A 16,924-nucleotide genomic window follows, 5' to 3' on the forward strand; every position below is an offset into this window, starting at 1 on the left:
GGAGGCCAAGAGGGTGGATCACGAGGTCAGGAGTTCAAGACCAGCCTGATCAAGATGGTGAAACCCCATCTCTACTAAAAATACAAAAGTTAGCCAGGCATGGTGGTGCACATCTGTAATCCCAGCTACTCAGGAGGCTGATGCAGGAGAATCACTTGAACCCAGGAGGTGGAGGTTGCACTGAGCTGAGATCATGCCACTGCACTCTAGCCTGGGTGACAGAGCGAGACTCCATCTAAAAAAAAAAAAAGTTTCTATGCAATAGGGTTGAAATGACATTATATGCATAATTTTATATACTGTTTTTAAAACTTCATTTTTTCTTCTTTTTTTGAGTTTCACTCTTGTTGCCCAGGCTGGAGTGCAATGGTGCAACCTCAGCTCACTGCAACCTCTGCATCCCGGGTTCAAGCAATGCTCCTGCCTCAGCCTCCCGAGTAGCTGGGATTACAGGTGCCCACCACCATGCCTGGCTAATTTTTTGTATTTTTAGTAGAGACACGGTTTAAAACTTCACATTTAAATATAAGGATTTTTCAGTCCAGGCATGGTGGCTCATGCCTATAATCCCAGCACTTTGCCTGAGGTCAGGAGTTTGAGACCATCCTGGCCAACATAGCAAGACCTCATCTCTATTAAAAATATATATATATTTTTATATATTTATATACTTATATATAAATATATATATATATATAAAGATTTTCAGTAGAAAACACTTTAATGGTGCTTAATCTCCAAAGAAAGATACAACAGGCACTGAATATGCCTCAGATGTAGCAGAGCTCACACCTTGTTATTAAGAGAGTTCATAGAGCATGGAAGACCAACCAACTCCATCTCTCTCTCATCCCCTCCTGCAGCACATCACACAACATCATGTGGGATGGGGTTAGGGAGGCCTTTAAATGCATCAATATATTAAAAAGCATATATAAGTTATTCTCCTTTGGGTTAAATGGAATTTGTTTGCTTGGATTTTCTTCACCTTACTTTATTGAGTTTTAATTAAATATAGCTGTGACCATACACTAATGGACAATAAGATGTGGCAGGGGGTTAGCGGTTACTAATCTGATCTCTCACCTGATAAGAAAACCTTTCTATATCTAGTAGATCTGGGGCATCTTTGGGTGAACTATAAAAAGGTACGTCTTCCTCTGGGTAACCAATGCCAGGATACATGATGTAGTTACTGCAGCACTGGCTGGATTTCAGCCCTAGTTGCCCCCTTGGCCTGGTGTCCTTGTACAATAACTAACCCATACAACTGTACAGTCCTAATCTCAGGGCTATGGTTTTCCAGCCTCCATGTGCATGACAGAGAGCTCACCACCTCATACAGGTAGTCCCATTCACCTTTGAACAGTTTTGTGGCAAGTTCTTAATAATAAGTAAGGTCTCCTAGGTAACTTCTAGTGTGCAACTTCTACCCACTGACCCTAGCTCTGCTTTCCGAAGGATAAGAGATCAACTCCACCCAGGCTTCTACATGATTGCTTTTCAGATATTTGATACTATCCTATCCCATGCCTTCCAAGTCTTCCCTTCCCCAGGCCGAATATCTAATTCTTATGACTGTATCATCATATGACTTCTTTCTAGATTTTAGTTAATATCCTTTTTTTTTTTTTTTGAGATGGAGTCTCGCTCCGTCCTCCAGGCTGGAATGCAGTGGCGCGATCTCGGCTCACTGCAAGCACTGCCTCCCAGGTTCATGCCGTTCTCCTGCCTCAGCCTCCCGAGTAGCTGGGACTACAGACGCCCGCCACCACGCCTGGCTAATTTTTTGTATTTTTAGTAGAGACGGGGTTTCACCATGTTAGCCAGGATGGTCTCGATCTCCTGACCTCGTGATCCGCCTGTCTCAGCCTCCCAAAGTGCTGGGATTACAGGCGTGAGCCACCGCACCTGGCCGATTTTGGTTAATATCCTATCCTATGTTACTTTCTTGTTTGCTAATGCTAATTTTTTTTTTTTTTTTTTTTTTGAGACAGAGTCTTGCTCTATCTCACAGGCTGGAGTGCAATGGCGCGATATCTCCGTTCACTGAAACCTCCGCCTCCCAGGTTCAAGCGATTGTCCTGGTTCAGCCTCCTGAGTAGCTGGGATTACAGGTGCCCACCACCACACCCAGCTAGTTTTTGTATTTTTAGCAGAGACGGGGTTTCACCATGTTGGTCAGGCTGGTCTCGAACTCCTGACCTCAGGTGATCCACCTGCCTTGGCCTCCCAAAGTGTTGGGATTACAGGTGTGAACCACTGCTCCTGGTCACTAATGTTCTTTAAGTCAGAAGATCATATTGAGCATGATACTCCAAATATACTGCAGCATTATAATATAATACAGCTATTAAATCTTAATCTAAATGCTATATTTTCCTTAATACAACCCAAACCTCTATTTGGTTTTAGAGAAACTTATATACCATTGGCTTATATCCAATTTGTGGATATCTAGAATGCCATTTCAAACATTCTCCTACTAAGTCAGGCCTCCTCAATCTTCTACTTGTACAGTTTAACTGCTGGAACTAGATGCAGGATTTAGGCCTAGTAAATTTCTTCTTGTTGATTTTAGCCCACTGTTTCAGTATGTTAGGATCCCATTGAACATATCAAATTAACTTTTTTTTTTTTTTTTTTTGAGGTTACTCCAAAAGGGATCAGCTTGATCTTGAAGTTACTCTACTGGGTGGAGACAAAGAGGCACTTTCAATGCAGAGTGCTAAGTGGAACAGTTGGAATCAGCAGTAGGGTGCTATGAAAGCACACGAGATGGTCCTCTAGTGAAAGTGAGAGGCAAGGAAGAAAACTTTCCCATGAGAATAAAAATCTCAGGTGACTCCTTAAGGGTGAATGAGAGTTTGCCAAACGAAAAGGGTCATGGAAAGCAATCTAGGAGGTGAACAGCTTGAGCAAGGATTTGGGATTACAGAAATTTCTGAATGCCAGTATCTTTTAGTGTCTTTTCCTTTTTGGACTCCTATCCAGTTGTCCAGAAATTATGTGCTGCAGGTGCTCATTTAATTCTCTACTTATACTCTTCCTGGACAAGTTTCTACAGGTTAAGGCTGCTTGCTTTTTATGCCTTAGGATGGTCCCATTCCCGCATCTACCTTCCCTTTTCTTTCTTTGAGAAAGCATTGGAGTTAGTTAACTCCTACCTATACTCTGGCTTCTGTAAGCTTTTCTAAGAGAGGGCCATGCCTTATCCATTTTGGTGATTCTGGTTCCTGACACGGTGCTTGGCACACCATAGGTATCTGACAAATGTTTAAAGTGTTGAAAAGCAAAATAACTATTCACAAATTCTAATATGCATAAACAATATTTTGAAAGATACAACCAGATTCATGTAGCTCTCTACAGGAAGCCTACTTTGTAGCCAACAGAAATCAAAGGCTTCCTTTTTAATAAAAATGAAACAAAAATTTTTCAAGAATTTGTTACATGCAGATCCTTTTAATTGTTCAAAGCAGGTTCACAGAACAATGACTGGGGCTCTTGTGGCTTCTGACAATCATCTCCCAGAGTTGTTGAGCAATTTGCCAAGTTGCCTGTTGGCTCAAAGGTGAGAACCCCAGGCTACCTAAGCTCTGCCCAGTGATGCAGAATTGTCTCTCTCTTCTAATGTGCTCAGCTGGAACAGAATCACAGAATGTCCAGAGCAGTGAACCATGAGGAATGAGAGCAGATTAGCTTAGCAAAAAGATAAACTAGGCATCGCCCAAGGGACATTGACAAGTGAGGTGACCTCATGCTTTGCTCTCAAATCAGCGTTCTCAAAAGTCATCTAAGCTAGAATATGCCAGGGAATACCAGAGCTTCCTATTGGCAGAAAGTAGGAGAGATAAAACTAACAAGGAATGAAAGATGTAAAGAGGTATTTGCCTCAATATCTAAATTACTATTTCAGAATTCAAGAGCCAAAAAAGAGAAACATCTCCACTATCAATAAAACAAACAAACACAAAATAGATGAAAAATAAGAGACCATAAGATCACCCAGCAGAGATATTCTTGGCAAATAAAATGCCGGGCCAATATAAAAGCAATAGAGAAGAGGAAACCTGAAGGGCCAATAAACACTTGAAAGATGCTGGATTTCACTGGTCGTCAGCAGTGAAACCACAATGAGACACCACTTTACACACAAGTGATTAGCAAATATTTAAAACTCTAACAACTCAAGGAAAACAATAAGACGTTGCTGAGAGAAATGAAAGAAAACCTAAACAGAGGGATATATCATGTTTATAGGTTTCAAGATTCAAAATTGTTAACATGTCCATTCTCCCCAAATTGGTCTATAGAGTCAATGCAATCTCAATTAAAATCCCAGGAGGCTTTTTTGTAGAAACTAGCAAATGAATTCTAAAATTCATGTGGCAATAAAAGGATCTAGAATATGCAAAACAAGTTTGCAAAAGAAGAACAAATTTGGAGGACTAATATGATCTAGATTCAAGATATTATAAAGCTACAATAACCAAGACAGTGTGGTACTGACACAAAGAAAGACAAATAGATCAACGGAACAGAATAAAGAGCCTATAAATAGACCCACACATGTTCATTTTCAACAAGGTGTAAAAGAGAATTCAGTAGAGAAAGGAAAGCCTTCTAAAGAAGTGGTGCTGGAACAGCGGGATATCTATGTGCTAAAAAAAAAAAAAAAAAGGGAGAGGGAGACTTCAATTCATACCTTGTTCCATATATTAAAAAAAACCAAAACTTAAAGTGGATCATAGACCAAAATGTACAACATAAAACAATAAAATTTATAGAAGAAAACATTTGTAACCTTGGATTAGGCAAATACTTCTTAAATATAACACCAAAAACACAACCCATAAAAAACAAATAAATGTCTACTCATAAAATAAATGGATATATTGGTCTTTATCAAAATTTAAAACTGCTTTTCAAAAGAAACTGTTGAGAGAACGACATGACATGCCAAGAACTAGGAGAAAATCTTTGCAAAGCATTTATCTGATGAAGGACTTGCATGTAGAATAAAAAGAACCCTCAACATTCCATAAAAAAACAAGCAATGCAATTTTTTTAAAAAGGCAAAAGATTTGAACAGACACTTTACCAAAGATATATATGGATGGTGTTAGGAAGAGTTTTAAAAGGAAGAAAGTGAGAGAGAAGGCAACTCAATGGCCAAACAGATTTATTTACAAGAATAAGCCTGTGAGGCGTCCCAGTCAGGAATCTGGCTGAGACCCTGATTGCTTACAAGCTGACATTTTTATACAAAAGTTTCTTTTTTTTTATTTTTGAGACGGAGTTTTGCTCTTGTCGCCCAAGCTGGAGTGCAATGGTGCGATCTCGGCTCACTGCAACCTCCGCCTTCCGGGTTCAAGTGATTCTCCTGCCTCAGTCTCCCAAGTAGCTGGGATTACAGGCATGTACTACCATTACCAACTTTTTTTTTTTTTCTTTTGAGACAGAATCTTGCTCTGTTGCCAGGCTGGAGTGCAGTAGCGTGATCTCAGCTCACTGCAATCTCCGCCTCCTGGGTTCAAGTGATTCTCCTGCCTCAGCCTCCTGAGTAGCTGGGATTACAGGTGCATGCCACCACACCCAGCTAATTTTTTTTGTATTTTTAGTAGAAACAGGGTTTCACCATGTTAGCCAGTCTGGTCTTGAACTCCTGACCTCAGGCTATACAGCTGCCTCAGCCTCCCAAAGCGCTGGGATTACACGCGTGAGCCACTGTACCCAGCCTTATACTAAAGTTTCTATAGGGGAGGGGTTGGGGAAGTGCTAACAGGTTGGAACTGCAGGGGGCTGGGGAAGGATGTGGTAAGGGCCAGGCTTTGTTGTGGTCAGGGTTGTTACTCTCTGTTAAGGTATGGGCGAGGTTGACCTTTGCTTTGGTTTTGGAAACACTGTCACTAAGGTAGGAAACACAGTCACCAAGGTGGAAAAATGGCATCACTATTGTTAATTCTCACATTCCCACCTCTTTGTATTATTTAGGAATAGGGATGTAGGTTCTCTTTGACTACTTCCTGCTCACTGGGGGTGGTGCATGGGGGAGGTGGCCTTCCTCTGGTGATGAGGTCATTCATTGTTGTTGTAGCAGGAATGCCTCCTTGATGTGTTCCGTTATGGTGGTCTGAGCAACTGAGGTTACTCTTTCTAAAATAAACTTTTGAAAACAATTTCATCAAGCAGGGTAAAAACATTAATATTAAGCAGATGACAATGAAAGGACCAATTAAAGGGAGTGCCCAATGGAGGAAATAACTGAAAAAGTCAGCAGGTTGTTTGGGCAGGCGTTCTGCAGTTTTTCTGTTTGGATATTCCTTCTTTTACCAATCTAGATTTATTTGTAAAGAAACAGCATTTTCTTGCAGGAAGAGAAATAGGCCTTCCTTTTCTACAGTGAGGATATCTAGTCCCCTGCGATTTTGGAGTACTAACTGTTGCTAGGGAGTTTATCTGGTCAGCAAAGGTCAACCTCGCCCATACCTTTAACAGACAGTAACAACCCTGACTACAACAAAGACTGACTGGCCTTTACCACATCCTTCCCCTGCCCCCTACGGTTTCAACCTGCCAGCACATCCCCAACTCCTCCCTATAGAAACTTTATTATAAAAACTTTATTATAAAAACCTCCCTATAGAAACTTTATTATAAAAAAATAAACCACGGTCTCAGCCAGATTCCTGACTGGGACTGCTTGCAGGCTTATTCTTGTAAATAAACCTGTTTGGCCGCTGAGTTGCCTTCTCTCTCACTTCCTTCCTTTTAAAAATCTTCCTAACAGATGGCAAATAAGCAGATGAGAAGCAGCTCAGTATCATTAGTCATTAGCAAAATACAAATGAGATACCACCACAAATACATACCATTACAAACACAAAAGAGATACAGCTACTGGAATGGCTAAAGTGAAAAAGACTGACCCTACCAAGTGTTGGCAAGCATTTGTGCAGGTACTAGAACTCTCATACATTGCTGGTGAGAATGTAAACATCATAATAATGGTTACTAATCAGGGAAAGAAGGGACTGCGATTGAGTTGGGGTACCTGGGCAGGGCTTCTAGAGTAGGTGGCAACGTTCTATTTCATGATCGAGGTGATGTTCACTTTATAATGATTAAGACGTACATTTGGTTAACATGATTTTCTGAGTCTCCATGTGTTTTTATAATCAAAAAGGTTCACCCAAGCTGGAGTGCAGTGGCGCAATATTGGCTCACTGCAACCTTCACCTCCCGGGTTCAAGTGATTCTCCTGCCTCAGCCTCCCAAGTAGCTGGGATTACAGGTACCCACCACCACATCCAGCTAGTTTTTGTATTTTCAGTAGAGACGGGGTTTCACCATGTTGGCCAGGCTGGTCTCGAACTCCTGACCTCAGGTGATCCACCCACCTCGGCTTCCCAAAGTGCTGGGACGACAGACATGAACCACCACACCCAGCCAAGTTTTCTTTTAAAACAAAAAGTTCTTTAGCCTTTACTCTGTTGGATAAATATAGATTTTTGCATGTTAAGTTTGCTTAAAGGAAGATGGAATTCTACTGGCAAAACACTGTCTCCTAAATCTCCAGTAAGTAAGCTTGTACTTTTGAGGACAACACTATTTTTGGCAATGTAGAAAATGCTTATAGAAAGGGTTCAATTTGTGGCTGGGCACGGTGGCTATGCCTTTAATCCCAGCACTTTGGGAGGCCGAGGCGGGCAGATCACCTGAGGTCAGCAGTTCAAGACCAGCCTGGCCAACACGGCAAAACCCCGTCTCTACCAAAAAAATACAAAATTAGCCAAGCATCATGGCAGGTGCCTGTATCCCAGCTACTCAGGAGGCTGAGGCAGGAGAACTGCTTGAACCTGGGAGGTGGAGGTTACAGTGAGCGGAGATCACACCATTGCACTCCAGCCTGGGCTATAAGAGTGAAACTCTGTCTCAAAAAAAAAAAAAAAAAAAAGGGTTCAATTTGCTTCCCACAGCATGTTCGTCCAGCTCCTATACCTCCACACTCTTATAGGCAGATATTGATCCACGGTTATTCAGATGCAAGGAAAGGCCACTAGAGTCCATTGTTGAGGCAAGGGACTGGGACTTGAACTCAGTCTTATAAGGCTTAAAAGTGGCAGTCTTTTCTGAGATTCAAAATATGTTATTCCTCATGAATTGGATGAGGGTCATGGAGGAAGGCCATTTGGAAATAACACATACATTACTGACCAAAAAGAAACATAGATAGCAATACATAAAACTATTGGATGATTTCTTTCTCTCCAGTTCAAAAGTCCAAATGAATTGTCATCAGGCATTAGTGGAGATACTCTGAATATTTTTATATATTTTCTGTTTCATAAAGAATTTCCAGAGTGATTGTACTTTACTTTTACCCACTGGTCTTCGCAAATGATAGAAAAGCCTGGGAAGTGTCCCTGAATGGTTAAATAATGAGATAAAGCAGAATGTTTCTTACTTAAAAAAAATTAAAGAAGAAGCAACATAGAAGTCGGGCGATGCTGTGAAAATAAAGACTTGAAGAACAAAACCAACTCTAATTGGAGAACAGAGTATTTAGGGTAAAGGAACCAAGACATATTAGATAGTAGTTGAATTCCAAGACCAATGTGCTGCTCAGAATCCTAGATGTTCCATTTGAATTCCTCCTGTTTTTGCTTTGAAATACTAGTCTATAAATCTAATTGATTTTAAGTGTGATTTCCCTAGATGCTTGTTTACTCGTTTAATGTAGTATTGTATTGCTTTTAATCAGGTATTCAGGCCCTATAAAGTATGCTTCCAAAAAAATCAAAAGCTACACTTAAGTGCTTCTCTAATAAAATCTACCTCTGCTTAAATATAGGTAGAACCTCAACTATGCCAGCTTTTCTAATAGGGGACTGTCCCACTCCTGCAGAAGTCCTTCAGTAACTGAGAATGCTGGTGGGGTGTGGGAGATATCCTTAACATCATTGCTATTAGAAAATTAGTACTAGGGAAAATAACTCAGCATTTCTAACACAATATCCTCCATTAAGCCTTCACACAAACATTTCCTTATTTACCTCCTAAAGTCTTTTCTGCTACCATTTAAGTCATTTGGTCTTTAGATGCTTTCTTGCCTCTGATTTTAATGAGAAGCTGGCCCTTGGTTCTCTTTGAATACACCCTGGCTTGTGGTGCTAGATCTTTCTACTCTTGACACCATTCTTGTCTCTTGACAATTTTCCCTCAATTCAAAGATATGAAACTGAGTATCACTGAAAATTTAAACACCCAAACCACACATCTGAAATCTGATTTTTTTTATCTTAAAGCTGGTCCCAGTTGGAGGTAGCCTAGGAGACCGAAAATACATGTTATTTAATGAAGGAGAATATTTCAGTAAAGTTAAAGCTGGGCTTATTTTGGCCAGACACAGTGGGTTGTGGGTGCTGCTCATTTTCGTGTATTCATTATACAATTGACCCTTGAACAATGCAGGAGTTAGGGTACTGACCCCCTCCCACCAGGTACAGTAAAAAATCTACCTATAAAATTGTGACTCCCCTAAAACTTAACTACTAACAGCTTACTGTGGACCAGAAGGCTTACTGATAACATAGTCAATTTAACACAGACACACAAACACACACACATACACATTTTGAGACAGAATTTCACTCTGTTGCCCAGGCTGGAGTGCAGTGATGTGATCGTCACTCACCGCAGCCTCTGTCTCCCGGGTTCAAGTGATCTTCATGCCTCAGCCTCCCAAGTAGCTGGGGTTTCACCGTGTTGGCCAGGCTGGTCTCAACCTCCTGGCCTCAAGTGATCCATCCATCTTGGCCTCCCAAAGTGCTGGGATTACAGGCGTGAACCACCTCGCCTTAACACATATTTTGTATGTTATATGTGTGACATCCGGTATTCTTACAATAAATTAGAGAAAAAAACATTATTAAGAAAACCACAAGGAAGAGGAAATATATTTACTATTCATTTAGTGTAAATGGATTATCATAAAGGTCTTTATCCTTGTCTTCATGTTGAGTAGGCTGAAGAGGAGGAGGAAAAGGGGTTGGTCTTACTGTCTTGGGAGTAGCAGAAGTGGAAGAGGTAGAGGAGGTGGAAGGAGAGGCAGGAGAAGCCAACACACTTGGTGTAACTTTATGGAAATACATTGTAATTTTTGATTTTTTTGCTTTTTCATTTCTCTAAAAATGTTTCTATATGGTACCAATTCTTCTTCCGCATTTTGCTTTAGTTTCAGTGCCCATATCATAGAAGGATCCACGTCATAAAAGAAGTCAAAAGCACTCTTGAATAATTAGAAACCTTCTGCTAGATGGTCTCATGTCAATTTGCTTTCTGGCACTGCTTCTTCTACATCTTCTTCCTCATTGTCTAGGACTGATTCAGAAGCACTCATCTCCATCGAGCTGTCTTCTGTGAATTTCTCAGGTGTGGTGTCTGTTAACTCTTGCAGTTCTCCAAGATACGTGTTTTAAACCTTTAAACCTCTACCCTCTCCCCCACTTTTCTGCCATATCTACAATCTCTTTCATGATTTATTTGATTAGCTCTGTCATAAATCCTGTGAAGTCATGTACAACATCTGGATACAGTTTTCTCCAGCAAGAATTTATTACTTTGAGCTTGATGGCTCTCATGACTTTTTCTATAATGATGGCATCTCCAATGCTGTAATCCTTCCAGACTTTCATGATGTTCTCTCTATTGGGGTTCTCATCCATAGGGTTGACATTCTTCCATACAGTTCTGTGTGAAATGAGCCTTAAAGGTCCTTATGATTCCCTGACCTAGAGGCTGAATTAGAGATGTTGTGTTTCGGGGCAAGTAGACCACTTCGATATCTTTGGTGTTGAACTCATGGGGTTCTGGGTGGCCACGGGCATTGTCTGATATCAGAAGAACTTTAAAAGGCACTCCTTTACTAGCAAGGTGCTTCTTGACATCAAGGACAAAACATCAATGGAATCAATCCAGTAAAAGGATTCTTGTTGTCCAGGTCTTCTTTTTATATAACCCAAAGCCTGGCAGCTGGTGTTTTTTTCACTTTAACGCTTGAGGGTTAGCAGCTATACAGATAAAGGCAGTCCTGATCATAAACTCAACTGCATTTGTACAAAACAGTAGAGTTAGCTTATCCTTCCCTGCCTTAAATCTTGGTGTTCACTTCCTTACTAAGAAGTGTCCTTTGTGGCATTTTTCCCCCAGAATAGGGCACTTTCATCTGCATTAAGATTTCAATTTTTATACTTCATTAGGGGAGAAATGGAACTTTAGCAGTCCTACCAAGAAGTTTTTAAAGAACACATTGGGTCTTTATAAACTGTATTTTTAAAGTTTTTTTTCTAAAGATAGAAAATGAAAATAATTACCTAAAAATAGACCTCTGATATGGTTTCCAAAGAACAGAAGGTATCTTTTTTAAATCAGGGTATGAGACTTGCTGTAAAATATTTATTGATGCTAATGTGAGCCTTCAGTTGGAAAGAAAAAACTAGGTAGTCACTTGCAAACTAAATTTCCCCAGGTATCTTTTTTCCAATCTTTTTTTGAGATGGAATCTCACTCTGTCACCCAGGCTGGAGTACAGTGGTGTGATCTCGGCTCACTGCAACCTCCACTTCCCGGGGTCAAGTGATTCTCCTGCCTCAGCCTCCTAAGTAGCTGGGATTACAGGCATGTGCCACCACACCTGGCTAATTTTTGTATTTTTAGTAGAGATAGGGTTTCACTCCGTTGGTCAGACTGGTCTCAAACTCCTGACCTCAAGTGATCCACCAGCCTCAGCCTCCCAAAGTGTTGGGATTACAGGTGTCAGCCACCATGCCTGGCCCCAATCTTCTAATTTTTAAAGACACTCTTTCTCTTCTCTTTACTCTGAGATCTAATGTATCTATACATAAGCAAACTAGGTGCTTTATATATATTTTTGTCCCAGCCTTCAGTGTAAACCTTAACTTAAATCATTAACGGAGACTTTTCTGGCACCCTAAGTTAAAAAGTTATAATGGGGAGGCTGTGAGGATTTTTTTTTCAGCCCTTGGACCATTATTTACACTAGTTTCCTTGATCTGGTTTCCTCAGCTATAAAAATACAGTCCTATCTCCTCCAAAAGTCTGTTACAGCCAGCAAGATTCACAACTGCCAAATCACCCAGGATTTTGTATTTCATTTAAGAAGTCTGACAATGTTTTTATGCACAATATGATACAGCCAAAACCACATTTACCTGGGAATCAGGAAACCTGAGCTCTAGTCTAAATCTAGCCCTAAACCAACTGTGCAACTGTAGCTAAGTTCGTTGACCACTTGGGGTCTCAGCAGAGAAAACAAAAATTTTGGAATCAGAATTGAAGCAGGAGAGTACTAAGGTCCTCCCCCCATCCACCGTCTCCACCTCTGTCTCTAAAATGTCATGTCACTGTGAAATGCTCTTTCATCTTCAGGGGCCTAGTGAGAGGCCAGGGTCCCAGGCAGCAAGTGCTAGAGAAAACGTAAGGACAATTTATAAAGAAGTCCCTTGATCTCAGTTTCCCTGAACTATGCAGCTCTTCAGTCTTTAAAATGGCTACAAGACACATTAGCATTTCAAACACTGCTGTTGCCTGTGACAGGTGAACTCAGGGAGATTAGGAAGTAGCAAAATTCCGTTTTTGTTTTTCTTCAAGCCAGAATGGGTATGTAAGCATTAACGTTGCTATTATACATACTATTCAACATTCCCCATTCATTTTTCATGAACTTACACAACATATCAAAGGGATGATGCTCTACTCCTTAGTGCGTCTCTCAGAATTACAGACAGACTGATTTCACTCTGTCAGCAAACCTGAAGGCCAGAGTCTTCAGTTGTGAGAATATCTTATGGAAATAGAAAAAGCTTTACAGAATAGTATATTCAACCCGTACCCAAACCCGCATCCCCATCTTCTCCTCTATACACTGCCTCCGGAAACAAGCACTGTGTGCACAAGTCAAACAGATATCTAAGCCCCCAGTGGACAGCAGCTTAGGCACCAGTGGGCAGGCACAGAGCAGGCAGAGGGTAAGCACTGGAGCAGGACTGGATTAAGGCCTCCAGAGCTGCTCCAGGCCTCCATAGCTCCTACTACCTCAACAATCCTTGCCACAACTGCTTTCCCATTCACTACAGAGAAACTTACTTGAGCATCTCTCTTCAGATATTATTGCACAGATTCACACAGAAAAAGAAAATCACCACAGGAGAGTTTGAAAAAGATGATGATGAAAGACTTTGATTGTACCCCACAGGATGGAAATTAGGTTGAAAGACTGGGAGTTTGGGGTGGGCGCAGTGGCTCACGCCTGTAATCCCAATGCCTTGGGAGGCCGAGGTGGGTGGATCACTTGAGGTCAGGAGTTCAAGACTAGCCTGGCCAACATGGTGAAATCCTGTCTCTACCAAAAATATAAAAATTAGCCAGGCGTGGTGGCATACACCTGTAATCCCAGCTACTCAGGAGGCTGAGGTGGGAGAATCGCTTGAACCTGGGAGGTGGAGGTTGCAATGAGCCGAGATCGCGCCACTGCACCCCAAACTGGGTGACAGAACAACTCTGTCTAGAAAAAAAAAAAAACAAGGCCGGGCACGGTGGCTCACGCCTGTAATCTCAGCACTTTGGGAGGCCGAGGCATGCAGATCACGAGGTCAGGAGATCGAGACCATCCCGGCTAACATGGTGAAACCCCATCTCTATTAAAAATACAAAAAATTAGCCTGGTGTGGTGGCAGGTGCCTGTAGTCCCAGCTACTCGGGAGGCTGAGGCAGAAGAATGGCGTGAACCTGGGAGGCGGAGCTTGCAGGGAGGCAGAGCTTGCAGTGAGCCGAGATCGGACCACTGCATTTCAGCCTGGGCAACAGAGCGAGACTCCGTCTAAAAAAAAAAAAAAGAAAGAAAGATTGGGCGTTTGGAACCATCAGTTCTAGTTCCTACTCTGCTCGTAACTGGGAAGCCATGGGCAAGTCATCTGGCAACTCTGGACCTTAGTTCTCTCACTTATAAAATGAGTAGGTTTGACAAGACAATCTCTAGTATATTTGTCAGATCTAAACTTCTATTAGTCTATAGTAAGATTACTAAGAACCAGGAAAGCGTGGTTTATATTATAAATCAAACTTGGCTATAATATGGAGAACATTTAAATATATAGATTCTGAGGCCCCACCCAGGACCTTTACAGAGTCCCTTACACAACTGACTGGACCATATGACCAAAGGATAAGGATGAGCTGGCTGGGTGAACCTGCGCTGGTATTCAGGAATTGACATTCTGTGGGGATAAGTATTCACATTAATGAATGGAGAAATGTCTATTTAATTTGCTAACGATCACAAGCTAGCGGGGCAAATCAGTATTTCAAACAAACTTAGAGATTGAAGGAATGGTCAGAAGCCAAGAGCATAAATGTCAGAGAGGAAAGATCAAAGGTATTGCTCCTGGAGAAGAAAGAGAAACTTCACTAAAATGAACTTAGTAAGGCATATATATCAGAAAAAGATCTGAATGTCAGAGTAGATAACTGACCAAGAATCAGAAAATTAGCAGTGGGCCTGAAGGAATGTAGGAATTGACTGAGGTTGTCCTCACTTTGCATGGTTCTTAGATGAAAGAATGTCAGTCCCCAAACAACAGGGTTGAAATTTCAGTGGCCATGGTTTATTAACTGTGAGTAATTACATGAAGTACAAACTTGATTGCTAGCTCTTCAGTTCACAACATAAATAACAGATGTGTATCACGATCAGTGACAAATCACGTCACTTCTTTCACAGTCTGTCGGTGACTAGTCACTGTGCATCTGTTATTCAGTTAATGCACAAACAACAAAGTGTGCAGTGGGGTTGCCTCCTTGTCTTCCAATGATGAAACCCAAAAATGATAACTGAAAGAGGGAACTGGCTAACGAAGATGAAAATGCAGCAAAGTAACAAAAAGTGGTAACAGGAATGTAAATAGGGTTATAGAAGAAATAGCTAACTGTGAGATTATTGACATTGTTGCTATTTAAGGGACTCTAGATATGCACCAGAGGAACTTAGTGAAGGCAAACTAATCAATGTAAATGAGGAAAGTGGTTGTGACGAAACGTATGAAGATGTCCCAGAGGAAGTGATGCTGGCAAAAACTTCACATTAAAGAAACTCTTGCAGATATTTCATGACACTGAAAGCACAAAGTGTAAAATATTGGAAGCGCATCCAAACTTAGAAGGGAGTATGATGACAATTCACCAAGGCACAGAAAAGATGTTTTCTCAGTATCATAAACTATATGACAAAAAGGAGGCAAGTACTGTTAAAGTACTTGGGATTTTTTTTTTTATAAATACGGACATATCTGGTTTTATTGTGCTTCACTTTATTGTGCTTTGTAGACATTGTGGGGTTTTTGTTTTTTTTTTTAATAAATTCAAGATTTGTAGCAAGCCTGCACTGAGCAAGTCTTTCAGCACCATTTTTCCAACAGCATGTGCTCATTTTGGGTCTCTGTTGCATTTTGTTAATTCTTGCAATATTTCAAACTTTTTCATTATTATATGTTATGTTAATCTGTGATCAGTGATCTTTGATGTTACTACTGCAATTGTTTTGAGGTGCCATGAACCACACACATAGAAGACAGTGAACATAACCAATAAATGTGTGTGTCCTAAGTGCTCCACTGACAGGGTATTCCTCCATTTTCCTCCCTCTCTTCAGGCTTTCCTATTCCCCCAGACACCACAATATGAGGAAATTAAGCCAATTAATAACCCTACAACGGCCTCTAAGTGTTCAAGTGAAAGGAAGAGTCACATGTCTCTAACTTTAAATCAAAACCTAGAAATGATTAAGCTTCATGAGAAAAACATGTTGAAAGGCCAAAAGCTAGGCATCTTGTGCCAGTTAGCCAAGTTGTGAATGCAAAGAAAAAGATCTTGATGGATATTCAAAGTGCTACTCCAGTGAACACATGAATGGTAAAGTGAAAGAGCCTTCTTGCTGATATGGAGAAAGTTTTAATGGTCTAGATAGAACAGCGGTCCTCAACCTTTTTGGCACCAGGGACCAGTTTTGTGGAAGACAATTTTTCCACGGACCAGGTTGCAGGGGGTTTCGGGATGATTCCAGCACATTACAGTTATTGGGCACTTTATTTCTATTATTACTTTTTTTTTTTTTTTTTTTTGAGACGGAGTCTTGCTCTGTCACCCAAGCTAGAGTGGTGCGATCTCGGCTCACTGTAACCTCAGCCTCCTGGGTTCAAGCGATTCTCCTGCCTCAGCCTCCCAAGTAGCTGGGACTATAGGCATGCACCACCAGGCCTGGCTAATTTTTGTATTTTTAGTAGAGATGGGGTTTCACCATGCTGGCAAGGCTAGTCTCAAACTCCTGACCTCAAGTGATCCCACCTGCCTCGGCCTCCCAACATGCTGGGATTACAGGTGTGAACCACCATGCCCAACCTATTATTACATTGTAATATATAATGAAATAATTATAAATTCACCATAATGTAGAATCAGTGGGAGCCCTGAGCTTGTTTTCCTGCAATTATATAGTCCCATCTGGGGGTCATGGGAGACAGTGACAGATCATCAAGAACTAGATTCTCATAAGGAGCATGCAATCCAGATCCCTCATGTGCACAGTTCACAATGGGGTTCGCGCTCCTATGAGAATCTAATGCTGTTGCTGATCTGACAGGAGGTGGAACTCAGGTGGTAATACAAGTGATGGGGAGCGGCTGTAAATACAGATGAAGCTTCTCTTGCCCCCCCACCACTCACCTCATGCTGTGTGGCCTGGTCTGTGGCCTGGGGGTTGAGGACCCCTGCACAGAAGATCAAACTAGCCACAACATTCCCTTAAGCCAAAACCTAATACAGAGCAAGGTCTCCAGAATTGAGGCAA

The 16,924-nt window shown here is 41.2% G+C and overlaps 1 protein-coding gene across 6 annotated transcripts in view; it reads right to left on the reverse strand.

The window, feature by feature from the left end:
- The window catches only part of FRMD5 (FERM domain containing 5), a 330,818-nt gene that overhangs the window by 103,234 nt on the left and 210,660 nt on the right, over positions 1-16,924 (reverse strand). The window lies entirely within an intron of this gene.

The sequence above is a fragment of the Gorilla gorilla genome, chromosome 16, assembly GCF_029281585.2.
Source record: "Gorilla gorilla gorilla isolate KB3781 chromosome 16, NHGRI_mGorGor1-v2.1_pri, whole genome shotgun sequence".
Lineage (NCBI taxonomy): Eukaryota > Metazoa > Chordata > Mammalia > Primates > Hominidae > Gorilla > Gorilla gorilla.